Source organism: Sphaeramia orbicularis, chromosome 6, assembly GCF_902148855.1.
Source record: "Sphaeramia orbicularis chromosome 6, fSphaOr1.1, whole genome shotgun sequence".
NCBI lineage: Eukaryota > Metazoa > Chordata > Actinopteri > Kurtiformes > Apogonidae > Sphaeramia > Sphaeramia orbicularis.
In genome coordinates, this window is record NC_043962.1 from 53976661 (window position 1) to 53999141 (window position 22481).

Below are 22481 nucleotides of genomic sequence, written 5' to 3' on the forward strand. Positions count from 1 at the left end.
GGTGAGCCATGGCGGTGATGTACAGAGGAGTTTCCAAACTTAATCCTGATGCGGGTCAGAAGAGCCAATCCCAGCTACCAGTGGGTGAAGACACACCCTGAACGTGTTGCCAGTTCATCACATACACAAACATACAGACGAAAAATTATTCACTCTCACATTCACACTGACGAGCAATTTAGAGTGACCAATTAACCTCTTAAAGCAACGCCATGGAACTTTTGCTCACGGGGTCCCCCTAAAGTCAAGAAACGGTATTGTCTGTAACAACTTTGGTAAAATCTGTATCTTGGTAATACTCGCACATTGGTTGACAAACCACTGATGCCGCCAAACTTCCTGAGACAAGACAATTAATGTGCGTTCAACCATGTCTTCAGGCCAGGTAAAGTAGCCTTAAAGCATTTTATACAAACGTTAGTGTTTTATTTTTAAAAATATCAGGAGCTAAAAAACGTTCAGCACGTTAGCTACCGGCTTGATAAAACTGTGGAAGCCTGCTACTTGAAAAACTTGATGTATGGGCATAAACGGAAGGCTACGATTTCAAAAACATGACCTGAAACAAAGTCAGATTAAATGCAGAAGATTTTATAGAAGAATTTATCCATCCTAGTGCAACAGTACCAGGTCCAGGTCTCCATGGGCGGAGCATCCCTCCTACTCTTCCAGTGAAAGCTGGGCCAGTAGCAGGTATGCACATGACATCACCGCTAGCGGAAGTCATCGCAGTTCCGCCCACTGAGTGGCAGAAAGAGGGAGATGAGTGACAGTGTTGGCTTCAATACTGTCTAAACTGAAGAACAATATTCAATAAAAAATGGGGAAGAGCTGTTGTGAGATTGATTGTATGAACAGGTTTGAAAAGCAGTTGGAGCTATCGTTAACATAACATTGTGATTCTTTTTGTATTCGACTTTATTGTCACAAAATTACGGGTTTTATCTCGATATTCTATGACTTTATACTCATAGTGACAAGTGTTTTTCTTTTCTTCTGTGGTCCTAATACTCCGTCGTAGCTTTATTCTCCAGTTCCCCTGTATTTGTAAAACTAGGTTAGCCTCAGTTTCAGTTAGTTTACTAATCATGTAGGAGCACAAGGTTCAGAATCACAAAATGAAGACGAAAACCATGAAAGATCTGATCATGAAACCAAGAGCTGCACTAAGAAGTAACATTAGCCAAAACAATATGTCATTTAAGGTCTGATTTGACCCAAAAATCCAGCATAAATTAATGTTAGCTGACACCAAACAGGATCCACAGATCTAGGTTTGGTTTCCTGGATTTGTGGATCCATCTCCTTCTCTTTTCTTTGTCTTTCGGTGTCTGTAAAACGATAGCTCCCACTGCTTTAAGAACCTGTTCATACAATCAGTCTCACAACAGCTCCTCCCCATTTTTTATTCAATATTGTTCTTCAGTTTAGACAGTATTGAAGCCAACGCTGTCACTCATCTCCCTCTTTCTGCCACTCAGTGGGCGGAACCACGGTGACTTCCGCTAGCGGTGACGTCACGTCCAGCTGATGTCATCATGTCTATGCGTATGCTGATGTCAGCGTAGACATAGACAGCATAGACACATTTCAGCCGTGATAAGTAAATGGGGGTGGGGGTCAAAAATTCATACCATATTTGAACTTTGACCTACTTTTCCCAAAATTTAATCACATCTATTCTGGGTCACTGGCAATCTATAAACCCAATTTGGCATGAATTCAACCAATAGGTTTGCTGCTAAAGTGTTAAACAAACAAAGAAACAAACTGAACCAAAAACAATACCCCTTGCCTCCCCTTCGGGGGGCGGGATAATAACTGAAAAATATTTTATTTTGTCCTTGTCGTTGTGGCCAATTTCAAACATGCCACATCGAAATAATAAAAGTGTATTTATATTTTTAGTTAATTTTTTTTCGGGTTGTCTTCATTTCATCTGTAAAACGGCGGTTCCGTACACAACAAACCCCACCCCTCACACATATTGTAGCTTGTTCTGGCATCGATCCAGCTAATGTCATCATGTCTATGCAAGTGCTGATGTCAGCATAGACATATGCCACGTTTCCACTACGTGGTACTGGCTCGGCTTGACTCGGCCTTTTTGCATTTCCATTACAAAAAAGGACCTGGAATCTGGTACCTGGTACTAGTTTTTTGGTATCACCTCTGCCGAGGTTCCAAGACAAGACCAGATACTAAAACATGATGTGTAAACACTGCAGACCACTGATTGGTCAGACAGTCGTCTCTGTGACCTGCCGTTTTACAAAAAACAGATGCGGAAGTCTACAGTAAATGTAGCGGAAGGTTAAGCCACATGATGACAGCCCGCAAAACTACACTATTCAGTCATGGAGATTCAGTCTTTGAAGGCCGACGTAAAAATTCAGCATGAATTTGATGAGACAACACGCAACGAGCGAGTTTATCAGCAACTCTCGGAGCAGACGACACAGAAGTAACGTGCCGCATCGCTATGACGTCCACGTACTGTAAAGTCGGTAGTATCCTGTCATGGAAACGGCCTCAGGAATGGTATCCGGTATCCGGTACCTGAGTCGAGTCGAGTCGAGCCAAGCTGGTTCCACATAGTGGAAACGCGGCAATAGACAGCATAGACAAATTTTGGCCATTATAAGTAAATGGAAAAAAAAACAAGATTTGACCTACTTTTCCCTGATAAAAAATGATGCATAGCAGAGATCAGAAATAAGCTACTTCGCATGATTATTTCACTCTGGGGATAGCTGGGTTTTAGTTGATGTTGAGATTTGATGTGATTCTATATTGATCTGGCTGATGTTTCTTGGTAATTGTGATTATTTTATTGTCTGTCATATAGAATCACTTTCGAGACATGTTTCAGTAAATTGACTACGTGTGTCTGTTGCCATGGTTACGTTGTTGGTTAACTTCTGTTACATACAGCATGATAGCAACACGTGGTCCAGCGAGTTGACCGACACTTGCTAACAGCATAGCAGCACAGACGATTTCTAACATTAATACTGCACATATAAACCCAAACCTGCTTTGCTAGCTCAGTCTGATAAGGCTAAGGCTAAGTTCAGACAGCAGCTCTTAATGCACAATTCAGATTTTTTGGTGAAATAAGATTTTTTGAGTGCTTGTTCATACTACACATTAAATGCAACTTTTGTCAGTTTTGAGTATGAACTGAATGCGACCCTGAAGTGACCCGCAAGCGCAAAACAGATCCCGAAGTAATACGTGACCACACAGGCACACACTGCGTTTATGGAAGTGACACTCCTGCAACGCAGAATTGTGACATTTATCGCATTTCAGTGACATAAAGTTTGGATAAATGCGACCTGGCCGTTCAGACTGAAGTCACATTGCAAAATATCAGATATGAATCAGATTTAGGACCACATATGAAAGTGGCCTGGGTTGGATTTGAAAATGTCAACTTTGTGCTGTTCAAATTGTCTTTAACAGATTGGACACAGGTCACATATGGGCAAAACAATCTGATTTGGACCACATTTGCCTGCAGCCTGAACGTAGTCTAAGACATCTGATGAAAAAACAAAAGTTTTCCATGGGCAGATTCAGTTACCACATCTGCAGACTTCATGTATTTTTAAGCTAGTAGTCTAGCCCCGTGTCAGTGACTGATGGAGGAGCATCTAACATCAAGGCTGAATTCTGATCCACTGCTGTCATTAAACCTTTTGCCCTCTGGCTGCAAACAAGAGGTTGGAACTGGATTAACGGGGCTGTCTAGCATTAATTTAACAGCCGCATAGTGTTATAGCCTATTCATTATATAATGTTAATTTAATAAAATTAATGATGAGCAAGTGTGCTGTCACGAGGGGGAGGGGTGTCTGTCCAATCAACAGCTTGCACTGCCCACCCCAGTCAAAGCAGTCCAGAGCCGTGCCTATGACTGACACGAATGCAAAACTTCAGACTGTAAAGGGAGTTAAATGTAGAAACCTGTTATGCATTAGACCTTACACCAACACTGTGTTATAGGACAAAAGTTTTTAGATCATCACAAAAATAAAATAACAATAATAATTATTACAAGACAAGTTATTTCAGACATTTCATTAAATAGGATTTCAAATTGATTGCATGCTCTATTTCTGTAGACTTGGTCAAGACAGGGAACTTATTTTATGACAAATTACTGATTAGAAACCCCAATCTATAGAAACCAGGAAAAGCATCAGATGAATAAAACGCTGCAATTGTCTGTTCCTCCAGATTGGTCCTGATTGGACGTCCCAGCAGGACACTGACCCCAAGCATACCACCAAGGTAGTGCAGCAGTGGTTCAAGGACATGGCCCAGTCAAAGTCCTGACCTAAATCATGTAGAGAATCTGTGGAGGGAGCTGAAGACCAGAGTGGTGGGTAGAAGACCATCCAAGCAGACCCAGCTGGAGGTTTCATCATCATCATCATCAAGAACAAAGGCTACTCTATTGACCTTTAAGAACAGACATTGGACTGAGTAAACCTAGCAGCGTTTCCGCTGGTATCTTTGCCGCCACAGCAAACATTTCATACAAAAAAAAATCCTCACCGTTGCATTAGACTTATTATACATACAGGGTGGGGAAGCAAAATGTACAATGAACATTTAGTTGTTTTTTCTCAGCAGACACTACGTCAGTTGTTTTGAAACCAAACATATATTGATGTCATAATCATACCTAACACTATTATCCATACCTTTTCAGAAACTTTTGCCCATATGAGTAATCAGGAAAGCAAACGTCAAAGTGTGTGTGATTTGCTGAATGCACTCGTCACACCAAAGGAGATTTCAAAAATAGTTGGAGTGTTCATAAAGACTGTTTATAATGGAAAGAAGAGAATGACTATGAGCAAAACTATTACCAGAAAGTCTGGAAGATACTATTAAAGAAGAATGGGAGAAGTTGTCACTCCAATATTTGAGGAACACTTGCACAAGTTTCAGGAAGCGTGTGAAGGCAGTTATTGAGAAAGAAGGAGGACACATAGAATAAAAACATTTTCTATTATGTATATTTTCTTGTGGCAAATAAATTCTCATGACTTTCAATAAACTAATTGGTCATACACTGTCTTTCAATCCCTGCCTCAAAATATTGTAAATTTTGCTTCCCCACCCTGTATGTATAATATAGAATAGACAAGGACAAACGTCCTGCCCCCTCAAATGAAAGTTTGCAAAGCTTCAGGAGGTAGGGAAAAGGTAAATGAGCGCAAAGTTTCACTGTCACTTCTGTGGGGGGCACAGACGTACCGCCCCGTACCCTCATAGTATTAAAAGTAGGACAGAAACCGGCGCACACGCATGCACCACCCCCATTACACACCACCACACCAACAGATCAATTCCACAGGAAACACTGCACAGGGTATGAATAATTTTGAACATAAAATACTCCTGAAATAAAGTATTTCTTCAAGTATCATTTGTTTTTGTTCCCTCACGTATGTATCACATGTAAGTCACAAACAAACTTGATGAGACTCATTCATTTCATAACAAAAACAAAAAAAATCACAAAAATGGTAGGGGTAAAAATAATTTTGAGGATGACTGTATGTATGTATTATCAAAGTTTCTGAGGCACAAATATGTTTTATACCAAAATTTGAAAATGCAGCTGTATGTGTATGTACATATTAAAATGTTTTACCGATGGTTGACAAGCACCACAAGGAGCTAAGAGAAATGATGTCCATATGCAAAATTTTTATGGGTACATTGAGGAAAAGATGCCAGTTTTCAATTTAATACAGAAAGAATCACGAATATATGAAAAAAAAATATTTAAGGAATTTAAAAGCACATTGTCTTTATTCTGCAGGTAAGTACTCAAACCAGGGGTCAGGCTGTTTAGTTTGGATGAAAATCTGTAAAAATAGCAAACTTTTGGGGTCTATTCCTCCCCTGTGGTTTTTGCACTCACTGCAAAATACAGTTTGACGTCTGACCTGAAACGTCGAAGTCATCGCCTGAGCCGACAGTCCTTTCTGACCGTCTTCAAGTAGCATCTGGTCCCTTTGTCTAAAAGGATCAGAGAATGATTCACATCATGTCCATCAGAGAGCACCACACGTGGATCTGGAAGGCGTTATCGCAGTCAGTCCGTGGTTGGAAGCCATCAGGAACAGTTCAATGAGGTGCGGCAAGCCATACTTAAGATCCAAATCACACAAGGTCAAGGTCAAATTATTTCTATCGTACATTAAAAACAACGCAAAGTGTCCAAAGCGCTTAACAAAGATATGGGTAAAAATACAAGATATGATAAAACAAGCAGAAATGTACAGATATACAAGATAAGATGTATAAAAACTGATCAAAACAGCTACATAATAATAGGATAAATAGGATAAAAATGTCTAAAACCCAGCCAGCAGATAAAACAAATAAACGTCATACACTTGTATTAAAAGCTATATCAAATGTGTGCATCTTTAAAAGAGATTTAAAGTGCTCAATAGACTGTGCACATATGATTTGATGGATCGGAGCGTTCCAGAGCCTTGGACCTGCCACAGAATAAGGCCCTGTCGCCTTTACTCTTCAGATGGGTTTTTGGCTCATCTAAAATCAGCCAATTTGAGGATTGTGTTCCTCTGGCCGGAATGCGCACAGTAAAAAGCTCTGAAAGGTAAGGGGGTGCCAAACCACTCAGGCACTTACACCAAAAACACTTAGAATAAAAACTACTGTCTAAGGAGATGGGCTCAGGCTGTTATGGATCCTAACAGGGCCAGACTCCATACTGACCTGGATCTGAAATTTCCCCAGACGTTGTAGAATTTCAGAGAATGTTAACTTCATGCTTGTTTGCTTCTTGTGTGATTTGTGGAATAAAATGTGTTAATAAGACCCTCTAATGCACAGGTGTCAAACACGCGACCCGGGGGACAAATCTGGCCCACCAAAGGGTCAAATCCGGCCCCTGGGATGAATATGTGAAATGTAAAAATTACACTGAAGATATTATCAAGGATGTTCAATCTAAAGTGGGTCAGACCAGTAAAATACTATCATAATAACCTATAAATAATGAAAAAAAGCTAATTTTTTCTTTTAGTTTCAGTGTCAAAAAAGTAAAATTACACAAAAGTGTTTACATTTAAAGACTGGCTTTTCACAAAAAATATGAACAACCTGAAATGTCTTAAGAGAAGTATGTAGTATTTTAACAATATTCTGCCTATTATCAAATGTTTTGTGTATCTGTAGATCAACTGTGATCTGTAAGTTATGATTCACATGTATAAATGATAAACTGAGGTGTAATATGGTTAAAATTACACTTATTTTTCTTAAGAATGTTCAGGTTGTTCATATTTGTTCATGTTACGTTCAAGTACGGTTCGTAGATGTAAACATTTTAATTACGGAATTTTACTTTTTTCACTCAAAAGCATAGAGAAAACTTTGGAGTTGGTATTATTTCGAAGTTCTTATCCTATTATTTACATTATTTTACTGGTCTGGCCCACTTTATTTCATATTACGCTGTATGTGGAACTGAACTAAAATGAGTTTGACACCCCTGCTCTAATGGGACTGTGTGTTTATTAATTGTACTGTTTCACTATTGCACCATTCCTACTGGAGTATGATTTCCAAGTTTTCTGTCCAACAGTTTTAAAGAAATTTGGTATAGCATCAGGTGGTGTGTTGTTAAATTTTGCCAGCATGTTCAGTAATATATAAACCAAACCACTACATCCCTTTTAACCATTCAGCATAACCTTGCTTCCTTTCTAAAAAAGAATGCCATTACCTTTTCAATCTTTTACTATTTCCACTATCCATTTACTTGAATGATCAATGTTAAGGTACCATTATATCCAAGTACTTTCCCACATTGACAAATATTTAACATTCTTGATCCACATACTTTGCATCCCCACTTAACTGAGTTTCTATTAGGCAGCAGGCCTACTATAAAGGGTTATTCAAAAAGAATGAACCGATTTCATGACACATTGCTTCAGTTCTCAAGCATCGTCATGGAATGAGTCAGTGACCATTTGAAAAAGGAGTTTTCTAAGTTTGAGCTGTTTTAAATGAAAAATGCCCTGTTTCAACTACGTGGAACTGGCTCGGCTCAGCTCAGCTCAGCTCGACTCGACCAGGTCCTATTCCTGGAGACCGTTTCCATGACAGGATACTACCGACTTTCCAGTACCTGGACGTCATAGCGATGCAGCGCGTTACTTCTGTGTCGTCTGCTCAGAGAGTTGCTGATAAACTCGCTCGTTGTCTGCTGTCTCGTCAAACTCGCGCTGAATTTTTACGTCTGAACCTCCTCGACAAACCATGGTGTAGTCATCATGTGGATTAACCTACTGCTATATTTACTGTCAACTTCCGCATCTGTTTTTTGTAAAACGGCGGGTCACAGAGACGACTGTCTGACCAATCAGTGGTCTGCAGTGTTTATACGTCACATTATAGTATCTGGTTCCCAGTCCTGGAACCTCAGCGCAGGTGATGCCAAAAAACTAGTACCAGGTACCAGATTCCAGGCCCTTTTTCATAACAGAAACGCAAAAAGTCAGAGTCGAGTCGAGTCAAGTCGAGCCGATACCATGTAGTGGAAACGCTGGCAAAAGTGCTCCAGCGATGGATTGGTCTGAAGGGGGTTTAAGACCTTGCTCTGTGAGCTTGGCCTGCGAGATCTCCAGACCTCACCGTATGTGATTTTTTTCTTGTGGGGATACGTAAAAGATTGCGTTTATGTTCCACCGCTACCCACACACCTCGATGACCTTAAACATTGAACAACAGTGATCAACTCAGTGGACTGTGATATGCAGATACGGGTCTTATCGCATTGATGGTGTCCGTGCTGCAGGTGGTGGACACATTGAACACTTATAAGACAGGAAATAAAAGTTGATTGTGAGTAGAATACTTGTGACTTGGTTGGAGTTTTCTGTTGCTTTTCCTTGTTAAAATATTGCGCAATGAAATCAGTTCATTCTTTTTGAATAACCCTGTATTACTAACATCTAGCAATTAGAAAAATGTAATTAACCGCTAGATCCTTAGCGACTGTTGCATTAAAGTCCTTTGCTGCTATTTTATTAATCATTTTTAGGGAGTGACCTGCTGATTTACTTGTATGAGAGTCTTACGTGACCGTCTATAGCAGTGTTTTTCAACCTTGGGGTCATCTGGAATTCAAATAGGGTCATCTGACATTTCTCGTAATTGATAAAAAATAATTTAAAAAATACTAATAAAAAATATTTTTTAATGATTCGATATATATTTCATTATAAATAAAACACCACACACTTTTCCTAATAAAAATCAAATTCAAATAAAATGCAGGATATAATATCTGAGAGGGCATATCTTGATTGACCCGATCATGTGACCACATGCGTTACTACGCTTCAACGTGCCCGGACACAGTCGTAGTCAGAAAACCGGACCGAACAGAGAATGGAAAGATTTCTTCGCCCGCCTGGCCCCGCTAAGACATATCCAAAAGAAAAATGTCTCTGTTTTGAATGTCTGGAGTCGCCAGAAATTTGTGATGTTAAAATGGGGTCATGAGCCACAAAAGGTTGAAACCACTGATGTATAGCCTTGTCGGTCTATTAATTTAACATCCTCTGCAACTATTTTAAGTAATAAAAAAACAGGATATTGACCATTTACTCATGTAAACCATTCTGTATTTGTCAATAGACACTGAGCCTGTTTACATGACCATAAAAATCCGGTATCTGGTAGCAATCCGATAATTGCCATAATCAGATGCGACACGTTTACATGCACTTCAGAAATGTGATAATCAAAAAATCCTGGTTTACATGTTTCAGTCCATTATTTGATTTCTTTCGGAGTACGTACGCATGTTATGACACAACACATACACTTCCTGTCATTTTCAAAACATCCAGTCTTGTCTTGTTGCCCATGGTGACGCCTAATGTGGGAGGAGCTAATAAGACTACAAAATAGGTAACATGTTGCTGCTATCCTTCATTTCATTGTTTGTTTACCTTTTTCCTTAGGCTCACATTGTCGCTGCATAACTTCCGTTTATTTTTTTTTATTTTTTTACACGTGCAGATGAAAATAAAAAAAAAAAAAAGAGAAAGAAATCAGATTAACCTGTATACATGTGTGAAGCCTCTGAATATTGGGGTGAAATCTAGGTGTGTTAATCAGATTTCTCATAATCAGATAACGTCTGTTATCGGATAAAGCCTATCAGATTATCCTGTTTACACAATCACTTGAATAATCTGATAACTCCAGAAATCAGATAATGATGGGAGTATTGGTGTGGATGTAAACGGGCTCAATGTTACCCAAACAATCACACTAAAATGTTCACTCTTGGCTAGTCATGCAGAGGCATTTTCCTTAAAACCAAATATGAACACACAACAGCTGACCCCTTTTCAAACAGAATCCTTTTAATAGCCTGGGGTACATTTTCTTGCAGTCAGCATCTCTTTCTCCTGCCAATATACACTGTATGTCCACAATATACACTGTATGTCCACAATATACACTGTATGTCCACATGTCCACAATATACACTGTATGTCCACATGTCCATTGAATATACATTTATTACACAATGTGCCTACACTGAAGGAGTAGCAACCCCCCAATTTCACTGTAACTTGTTTTACAATGACAAATACATAAACTCAAACTCAGACATATATCTGTAATTAGGGCTGCTCGATTATAGAAAAAAAAAAGTAATCACGATTATTTTAGCAATAATTGAAATCACGATTATTAAAAACGATTATTTGTTAACCTTAAAGTTGTTTATTTTTTTCTTGCAAAGCAATGTAAAATATACTCTTTAAACATAAATAAAGCTTTTAACCACTGAAACAAAGTATGTTCACTTTTGTATGAAACAAAAAAATCTTTGAATGCAAATAAGTGTACTGTAAATTCAAGTATGTTTCCTTTTGTAAATAAATAGTGCACTGGAATTAAACTGCTATAGACTTGCCATAGAACTGTAGCAATAAAAAAAAAAAACTCACATAAAGTGCAAATTATAAATTCAAGTATGTTCAATGTAGTATGAAACAGTAAATTCAGTGGCGTGCCGTGAGGTTTCAGTTCAGGCCTTCTGTATACATCAGCCATCTACGAAACGCACGTTAGGGTTATACGGGTTAAGGTTAGGTTAATACGGGAGTTGCAGCGTAAAAAGATTCGGAGACTGAAGATTGCATTGCGGACGAAGTTGTTTTTATGTGTTTTAGTTTTTCATAAGATTATGATAACGGTGGCGGTGGTTAAACTTTAGATGGTTAAAAAGGTTTGTTGTGTTACCGGTCGGTGTGGACACAACTACGAAACACTTTTTGCACGTGATGTGTTTTTGCTCTTCGTCTTCTTCATCAAACCCAAAGTGATTCCATACAATTGAATCGGACTTGCCTTTTTTGTTTACCAAGCGCTTCTGCTGTGATTCTCCAGCTATTTTTCCAGACCACTAGGTACAGCTCTCCTCTTGGGGTGGACCTGCCGGCTAGCAGGCAGCAGTAGCTTAGAGGGGGGTGGGGCAGAGCAGCTCATGGTAGCTTGCGTGCGCGTGAATTAAAACAACTCAAAATTAATAATCGTTTTTTCTCGATTACATAATTTTTGTAATCGTTGCGTGTAATAATCGAAATCGTAATTGAATTTCGATTAATTGCACAGCCCTATCTGTAATAATATTAGTTTGTTTGGGAAGTTAAGAGGTCAAATTGTTACTTCATCACAATCCCTTAATATTTATTTTGAACACCCAGAGTATGTCTGTGTAAGTTCTCTTTTGTCCAGGTCATCATTCTGTCTGGTAGTTTCTGAAGTTCAACTGGACTGGTTTTGCTCTTTTGAAAACGTTTCGTCTCTCATCCAAGTCTTCATCAGTTTTGACACCACCTAGGGTACCCTAACCCTTATTGCATCTCTTTTCAACACATGGATAAAAGGTAGAAATCAATGGAAGTGCTTCGACAATGGAGATGAGCAAAATGATCCACGTTATCTTTAAGGAGCAAAAACCATAGAGGCAGAAGGCTGGACTTGTGAACGTTCTTACCCCTTTCACTGTTGTTTGAGTATCTTCCAGATTACTGCATGCATCCAAAACTGATGCCTACCTGGTCAAGTGTCAGGATGTAATGAGTTGGGGGAGAGAACACGCAGGTCAATCACTCCCTATTTCATTTAAAGTAGTATTTCCTAGGAACGCCATGAGTACATTTCTCTTATTGCTCATTTTGTCTCAAAGATGAGCTGAAAATATTCTATAACACACATATTTAAGATAGGATTAGAAATTTCAGTTTTTTTGTCTTTTTTCCTAAAAAATAACTTTCACAGTTAACAGCAGCAACGTACAACAAGGAAGTGCAGAGAAAAAGACATAGAAAAACCAACAAACAAGTGAAAAATGAAATATAAGAGAAAAATAAGAAATGTGGTACTTATATAAATATAGAATTATAAGTAAAATTACAATGAAATATTATTTACATATATTTTAGCCATGACTCACAAATTCATCTTCGCTCAATAAACCATCTATTACAAACTGTAGGTTGACAGTAACTGAGTGAGAATTGCATTAATAGATTACAAATGAAAGTTAGTGGATGCATCTGATTGAACTTATGGTTCTTCTTTATATACATTGACATTACAGTATACATACAATAATGTCAAACTGTCCCTTCCTCCACATCTGACCATGGTAGGGTGTTGTCAGTTTTCATATCTTAATTATGTACTGCAAAAATCAAAATCTTACCAAGTGTGTTTTTCTCATTTCTAGTCAAAATATCTCATCACACTTAAAATAAGACATAATCACAATAGATCTTGAAAATCTGATTTCAAGAAACCTTACCAAGATAATTTTCAGTTTTTTCCATTGGTAGATTTTTTTGCTTGAATTAAGCAAAAAAAAAAAATCTGCCAAAGCAACAAGTGAAAATTATCTTGGTAAGATTTCTTGGAATAAGATTTTCAAGATCTATTGTCTAAAAATAAGTTCTTATATCTCACTGAAAAGATACTCTTTTGGTGATTATGTCTTATTTTAAGTGTGATGAGATATTTTGACTGGAAATGAGAAAAATACACTTGGTAAGATTCTGAGTTTTGCAGTGTGACATAACTAGCTGAAATCCCCGTGGGTAAATCCACTCCTGTAGCTGTGGGAACATTCCCCTTAATGTCGAGATGGGACTGTTCCTCAACTGTAGGTACCAAATTGGCCAGTTAAAAATGTCTCAATTTCTCAGAACAGCGCAGAAACACAGACGCTCTGAGACCTTCCAGTATTATGGTAAGCTAGCAGAATCCCCAACTAACAATGCTTCGTGTTAATGTGGTATTTGAAGCTGGAAGTGCTTCGGTGAAAAGAAAACTCCTTCCTGCAGAGTGTGTCTAATACTTTATGTCGATCAACTGTTCTGACTTGTTGTTTTTTTTTTTGTTTGTTTTTTTTATCCTTAAACTTCCCATCCAGAGGACCAATATGCTGTTTAGCATCTTCAGTCTTTATGGGTTGGTTCTGCTGCCTGTTACTACCGGAGCAACTGCCCATTTGCACATGTGCGGCAGTAAGTCTACTTGGACAAACTGCCTCAAATGCGTTGCCAGAGATGTGACGCAACATGAATGAAATCAGTCCCTCCTGCCTTTAAAAAAGAGAATTTTACAGAAAAAAGATATTTAATGTGGATATGGGTGTATTTCTCAACTGTAGGTACCAAATTGGCCAGTTAAAAATGTCTCAATTTGTCAGAACCACACAGATACACACACACACACACACACACACACACAGATGCTCTGAGACCTTCCAGTATTATGATAAAGATAAATTAATAATGACATAAATGAATGTAATAGAATAAATGAACAGTTTACTCTCGTTATACCGCCAACTTCCGTTCACGGCCAAATTGGCAGTATAGCGAAAATGGCGTTACAACGGGTTGCGTCCATAATGTGCATGTCTTTACTATATGATGTCTATGCTGCCTCCGTTAACCCGTTCTAATTGCATTTCTAAATAAATCTTGATTCTGTTATGTTGTAAGGGATCATTTAAAGTGGCGAAACATTTTAAGCATTATTATATGTGTCGGGAAATGACACCCCATCATCTTGAGGCTTTGGCTTAATCCCACGTCCTCTTCCCGACATCCTGACCTTCTGAGTGTTCTGCGATAAATGAACGGTGGCCGTTCCGTAGACCTACTCGTAGCTTGTCGCGATCAGCGTCTGGCGCATTTGTTTCAGTGCATTGTTAAAATTTATGTGTACTCGATGGCAATCACGCTGGCGGTATAACGGTCGGGAAATCAATGGTATAAGTGTTGTTTGTGCATGGAACTGGGCTGGCGGATGGCGATAGGCGGAAATGGCGGTAGCTAATGGAATAATGCATTGGGGATTTTTGTGCAATGGTTTTGGTCGGCGGTGAGCGAAAATGGCGGTATAACGGCGGGCGGTTTAACGAGAGTAGACTGTACTTGAACTTTATCCCTTAGGGGTCCACAGTCACGGCCCTGTGACTGAATCACATGACATTTTCTACACATCGTAGTAGGGCTGTGCAATTAATCGAAATTCAATTAGGATTTTGATTATTACACTCAATGATTACAAAAATTATGTAATCGAGAAAAAAACAATTATTAATTTTGAGTTGTTTTAATTCACGCGTACGCAAGCTCCCATGAGCTGCTCTGCTCTGCCCGCCCCCCTCTAAGCTACTGCTGCCAGCTACCCGGCAGGTCCACTCCACCAGGAAAGATGTACATGTCATGAAAAGTGGCAGGAACAAAACAAAAAAGGCAAGTCAAATTCAGTTGTATGGAATCACTTTAGGTTTGATGACGAAGATGAAGAGCAAAAACTCATCACGTACAAAAAGTGTTTTGTAGTTGTGTCCACACCGACCGATAACACAACAAACCTTTTTAACCATCTAAAGTTTAACCACCGCCACCTTTATGACAATCTTATGAGAAACCAAAACACACAAAAAAAAACTCAACTCCGTCTACAACTTCACCCACAATGCAACCTTCAATCTCCAAATCTCTTTACGCTGCAACTCCCGTATTAACCTAACCCTAACCCGTATAACCCTAACATGTGTATTCTATAGATGGCTGATGTACACAGAAGGCCTGAACTGAAACCTCACGGCACACCACTGAATATATATATATAATTTACCATGTTTCATACTACAATGAACATACTCGAATTTATAATTTGCACTTCACGTGCGTTTTTCTTATTGCTACAGTTCTATGGTAAGTCTATAGCAGTTTAATTGCAGTGTACTATTTGTTAACAAAAGGAAACATACTTGAATTTACAGTATATTTATTTGCATTTGAAGATTTTTTTTGTTTTGTACAAAAGTGAACATACTTAGTTTTAATGTTTAAAAGCTTTATTTATGTTTAAAGAGTATATTTTACATTGTTTTGTTAGAAAAAAATAAACAACTTTAAGGTTAACAAATAATCATTTTTAATAACCGTGATTTCAATTATTGCTAAAATAATCATGATTATTGTTTTTTTCTATAATCAAGCAGCCCTACATCGTAACGTCGGAAGTCAGTCACATAGACCACTGGGGACACTTGCATTTGAATGTGTGGCCTTGAAACACTCTCCCACTTTTTATTTGATGTCGATAGAGAAAATACAACTGGAGATATGACGTTTTAAAACCGGAGCAAACAAGCGATATAGCGTTATCATAGTGATATAAAGCAAGCATTATATTTCTGACTATATCTTCGACATTTTTTGTCCTTTTTCAAAATGGAAAAAAACTGGCCGAATCTGTGGATTCTAATCCACAGACTGCATTAGCATTGCAGGTAAGGGTGAAGATGACCCCCACCTGAACCGAATGTGGAGACCAGGGGCGGGTGACAAAACCGGAGAAAACCCCAATGTAAAGATCTGCTTTTATGTCAAATATATGAGTATAGTTTTAATTTATTACAATTTTAATTTTATATACCTAATATTTGGAAGCAATATTCACTTTTAAAGTCTTTGAAAAGGTTTGTTAAGCATCTTTGTGTCATTTATGCAATAAATTATATACATTTTTTAAATCGGATTTTAAATATTTGTGTGTTTTTGGTCCTTTTGTGTTGATATAGTAGGTTAAAGTGAAAAAATAATAGGCAGATGAGACAGATGAAGCTGGCTGAAAAAAACATACCAAACATGGGTATAATAAACATTTCTGTATATAGTATATAAAGGCAAAATCAAAAGTACTCAAAAACAGCCAAAATAGGCTCGGACCCCTAAGGGTTAATGAAACCGCAAAAGGTTCCAAGGGAAAATGATATTATCCCCATCATTTGACCAATTGACGACCAACAAAAGCAAGTAGTCACATCAGCTGCTCCAGGGAACAAGGGGAACAAGCACAGTTAGTCTGTTCAACCCAAAACCAGCACCACAAGAAATTCTTCTTAAAATGCTCACATACTTGACTATACCTTTATCGTGTGTTTTAAGCTTCCCAGGGGCCTTTGGGAAGTGAAACAATGGAACACAAGTTTTTAGAGCGAGGGAAGAGTGCAGCTGAATGTGTTGGGTCAGCTCTTTTGTTAAACTGGAAATCCAGATTATTCCAGCCAAAGGTGACTGCCCCTGCATCTGCTGCCCCAGCAATTAATGAGATGGGTCTCAGGAGTCACTGAGGCAGATCCCTGGATAGAGCTGTCCACTTTATCTTAGCCTACATGGAAACACTGCAGCCCAGACAGTGATTTAGTGGCCGGGCTTCCTAGAAAGGTCACAGCTTCCTGTACCACACTGCAGGACCTCCCCTGCTCTATCCACCAAAGAGTAATGGGGGCTGACTCTGCATGCTCCACAGCTAACATTAACATTTTTCTTTTCTGACAGGCTTTAAAATTCTTCACATTTAAGATACTGTTTTTCAGCAATCCTCTGTGACATACGTGAAAAAGGACGGAGCACTGGTGGAAAGTCTAACGTTTAGTTTTTCGATACATGTCATTTTTAGGGCTGGGTAAAAAAATTGATTTGATCGATTCTGGATCGATTTCTTTTTAATTTTGCGTAATCGATTAATGGTGGATGAGATCAATTTTTCAGAGCAGGGCCGCGAGTAAATGACCCAGAAACTGCCGACGCAGAACTGCGGCCGGCTCCGTCTCCGGCCCCTCTCAGAGATGGGGCGTCTTGGTCGTGCTCGCGACGGTTCTGGCGCAGGAGGAACGTGGAGCAAGGGTGGGGAAAACCCTTTCACGGGAGGTCCTGTTGGCCTTAAACTCGAACATGCAGTGCAGAGGAACTGGCCGGCGGAGGCGGGTCACGGAAGCCAGTTGTTCTCGAAATATTAAGTTCGATCACCTGTGGCAGAGGGCGGAGTTAGAGGAATAGTAAAGCAGAAATTACAAAGCTCCGCCCACCCTCCCCCTCCTGTGCGTTTCTTGTACGAAGGGCCCAAGATGATTCTGTTTCGGGGGGGGGGGGGGGACGGGTGTCAGTGCCCCAGGGTGACAGTAATGTGCCTTAAGGCTGGAAGCACCAGGTATAAAACAGAATAAAGATGATGAAGAAGTCTGTTCTGAGCCACTGGAGAAACATGGACATGTTTGTGTCCTGTTCATTATTTCAGAGCAGATTCATCTATTTACTGCTGAAATGTCAGATTTATTTCCTTTCTAATATCAATATTGATTCTGTGTTGCATGGCTGCAGTAGTCAAATAATCAAGTTACAACTCAAAATTGTACTTTGGTATCACTGAATGAATCTGAATCAATCAATTAATGCAATTAATTGATTCAGAACTTTATGAATCGAAATCAAATCGATTAAGGAAACTGGCCATGATACCCAGCCCTAGTCGTTTTCTGTGTATACCATGCACTTTATTTATCTAACCCTTTAACCCCTGATGTGTCTGTGGTGAGCGTTCTGAATGTATGATTTATTTTAAATGTTCTTAAAAATTCAACCGTTTACTCAATAGGAAAAATTTCACACGTGCTGGTAGAATAGACCTTGTGCTTTCCATAGACATTTGAGCATGCTCAGTGTACCCCCCGCTGCCCGTGGAATGGGGGGGTCAAACACAGAGTAGAGTGTGAGACTGACTCACTATAAAAATAGACAGTTCAGCCTTTTTTTTTCTTTTTTACACCGTTTTCCTTGATGTTTTTTGTTTTTGCTGTTGTTTGCAGTGCTGTGGTGTTCAGTGTGTTCCACTTCACTGTTCATGTTCAACATCCTAAATCTCTTACTGATGTACATTCTAAGTGCCTTATTTAGTCCAAACCTGTCAAACTTCGATTCCTCTCTGTCTTTTTCTATTATTCCACCTGTTTTGACCCTAAAACACACAGTAAAGCAAAACCAGTGAAGAAAAGGAACAAAAGCACATACTCTAAGTCTACCTGAGGACCTGGGTCCGCTGTGAGTGTTCATATTTTTAAAAGTAAACTCAAAACTTATCTTTTTAGTTTAGCTTTTAATTAAACTTTTACTGTAAACATTACTTTACTTTGTTGCTTTAATTTTTATTTTTAGTTGCAACTGTGGGACAGTGGGGGATTTGATGTGAAGCACTTTGTGCTACATGTACCATGTACGAAAAGTGCTATACAAATAAAGTTTGTTTGATTGATTGATACTCACAGCAGCTTTAAAGGTCCCGTATTATGCAAATCTCACTTTGTGACAGTTTTCTTATAGTAGTGTGTGTTGCAGTGGCGAAGGCGAGACACGCAAGTTGTGGTGTTGTTGGCTGCACACACCAACACCATAGTTTATTTTTGCTCCCCACTTCTGAGCCTCTCCATAAAAAGTGTCTGGATTCTATCTGTGATGGTCATGTACCAAACAACATTCCCAAACGCTTGTATGTGTGTGCCCGGCATTTCACGGACGAGTGTTTTTTTAACATGGGCCCATACAGCTCCGGCTTAGCACAAAGACTCCGAATCAAGAAGGACGCAGTACCAACGCTTCGTGACCCAAGTACAAGTGTGGCAGATGTAAGTTCTTCTCATTTTTTTGTATCTTTACTGCAAAACCCTACATTACGGATAAGCTGGTGGTTGTTGATGTGTACGTCTAACGTTAGCATGGCAGCTAACATAGCTCGGTTACTGCTGCTAACGTTTGCGTCCCCGTTAACATGCAAGAGCTGATAATATCAAGAGACATTCAACAGAACTGCTTTGAACACGGGCCTTTTGTGGTTGGCATCAGTACAGTTAGCATCAAGCTTGTTAGCAGCTGCCTGCATTAGTGGCGGCAGGCGTCTTTCCGTGTCAGGTCCACGAACCCGACACAACACCGCCGTTTTCCGTCGGGGCTCAATCACGCCTCAAGGCAAAGAAAGCCAGTGTTTGGAAAGACGTTCTGTCTGAGACATGTGTATTGTAGACGAGAGAGCCATGGCTTCACAGTCAACATTAGCGCGTAGTACCGCTAGCGGAAGCCGCGTCCTCTCCCAGAGAGGGGAGGGGGAGTGGGCGTGGACAGATTTGCATACCTGGAAGCAGGCCCAGAAACAGACTGTTCTGAGGAGGGCTGGTGAGAGTGACTTTTTCGACCGCTGAAACTCCGAAAAAAGGATGATTTTGGGGCGAACAAACTTAAATACTATGTTTTTGGGCTTCTGAGACCTATATGACGTGACTGAAAAATAGCATAATATGGGACCTTTAATGAACCTGACAGATGACAATTCACTGCAGCACCTTTACCTGGAATCAGGGCTCATGGGTTAAAGGGTTAATTTAGCATCAGTAAATGTATCAGTAGGTGACTGCCATTTTAAGTATTTTACTAATTACCTCCGCCAAGGAGGTCATGTTTTTGCCAGGGTTTGTTTGTCTGTTTGTTTGTTTGTCTGTCCGTTAGTGTGCAACATAACTCAAAAAGTTATGGACAGATTTTGATGAAATTTTCAGGATTTGTTGGAAATGGGATAAGGAAGAAATGATTAAATTTTGGTGGTGATCGGGGGTGGGGGGGCCCACGGGGGGGGCGCAGACCAGAAAATTTCATCAAAATCTGTCCATAACTTTTTGAGTTATGTTGCACACCAACGGACAGACAAACAAACAGACAGACAAACAAACCCTGGCAAAAACATAACCTCTTTGGCGTGGGGGGGCCCACGGGGGGGCACTGATCAGCCTTGGCGGAGGTCTGCGCTCTCCGAGTGCTTCTAGTTTTGCTCATGTTTAGGGTCTGTTTTTTTTTTGTTTTTTTTTTTACTTTCTGGATCATATATCCTTTAAAATACACCAGATAAAATAAAACAATACATAACCAGCATGCTGAGAAAACAGGTTTCAAGTTGACTTTTTACAGTAGACATTTATGCATTTTATGTTCTGTCATTTAAATAATGTTCTGATATTGAATGATTGCTTCAAATATAGAGTTTAAATCAATTCTGAGATTTTAACCAATGTAAAAATGAATCCCAGATGTGTCAAAGCTCAGGCGTCACCTGCTCTGAGCACCATGTGTCCAGTGTGTTTTCTATGTTCCAATGGAAAACCCTTAAAAACCCAAACATCCAACAGCGAACAGAAGCAGCTATTGATTTAAAAAGTCAAATAAGGTTTGAACCATTAATCCTATCAATACGTTCAAATAATTCAGGTAAAACGCAGTCTCACCTTTCTGACAGTCATCTTCTGAGACAATGATTCACCAGTAAAACCCATAGAGTCTGGCAAATGACAGCGGATGGAGACACTTGTTTCTAGGCTCAGTTAATACTATATTTTGCTGAAAAAGTCACCTTTTATTCAGTTTTCTCTGTTTTGATATAAAAACATTTGAATATACTTGAATTTTTATGAACATCTGCCATGATGAACATCTGTAATTAGTAAAGTAAATATAGAAAATACCTGATTTAACTGAAAAATACAAAGTGCATAGGATAATATTTTAGTACATGGTGATAAATCATGTATGAAAGGTTGAATAGAGATAAATAATAAATCTGGAAGTCGTTTCATACGTACTTCTACGTCTCTAAGGGTTAATATGCAATACACACACAAAATATTCAGGGAAAAACAGCAGAGATCTATCCACTTCAGTGTATTTTAGCACCTATTCCGCATGTACATCTGTTAATAAGTGGATACACATACTAAACACACTAAATCCTCCATCCTAAATCCTTATAGATGTAATGGTAAAGTGGATAAAGTAAAATATTTTTGTTCTTTGAGAGAAGCTCAGAGGGATTATTTTTGTGACAGAAGTTGGAAGCTTGAATAAATGGACCACTGAACTTTAATAAATCATCTAAAGCACATTACTCCTCCACCTTTCTTTGGATATGATTATTAAATATGAGTCAAAACATTGTACTTACTTGAAAAATTAAGGTTGTGGATATATTTAGGGATTTTACTCACATACAGCAACATAATAAACAGATTATTTGGACAGATACAGGAAATCTTTCCTGCCACATGCTATTTCTCTTTACCGTAAACTCCACTCTGGCTGGTGTTCAAACCCAGTCTTAAAGGTGCAGTATGTAGGAATTCTGTTCTCAGTAATTATAAAATGGCCTTGACTGTCACCAGATATTAAAGAATCCTGTTCATTTCAAATACTGATCTCACTGACAGTAGTAGTCCAGCCAGAATATTTGCATTTGAAAAGCTCAGTGTCAGCCCCGAAATGATGCTTATATTGTCATTGTGTGTATTGGTCTGAAGCTCCGCCCATCACCTGTCTGCCAATCACACAGTCAGTAGCCTTTCAGCATCCAGGTTGGCAGTTCCCACAGAGCTGCAGCTGGAACATTTCTGATCATAAATGTCTGACATTAATAAACCTAAAAGGCCTCTTATTATTCCCATATATGTTGTGACAAAGTGAGAAACAAAACAACGAGATGTACAGGAGATGATTTTGAAACATGGAGATGACTGAAAGAGGAGAAGAATTTGAAGACCGACGCTGGCTCTCCCTTAGTCGGACCACCCAGTAAGAACCACTGAGAGCCATAGCAATCCGTGTCGCTTGTACTTCGCGGAAGTAAAAGTGAAACTTAAGGCTCATTTCCCTTTTCCCTATCTCCTGAATTTTCACAAATTTTCATTTGAGTGACGTTTGTGCTGTTCTATTATATATTATACTTATTTAAAAGTCTGGTGATTATTTTTTCGTATGAAATTCATGGCGTGGTGGCGAGGATTAGTGGAAACACTAGTAGTAGATACTCATACTGGATCTGGCAACTCCTAGTCTGGGGGAGGTGGAGAGGATACCACGCTCTACAGTATTTTGAATGTGACTGTAGTACCAGTTTTGGCCACAATCCTACATACGGCACCTTTAAACCATATTTCCATTATGCACTTTACTGGTATTTATGCACGTCCATCGTACTGGAAAGTTACATTT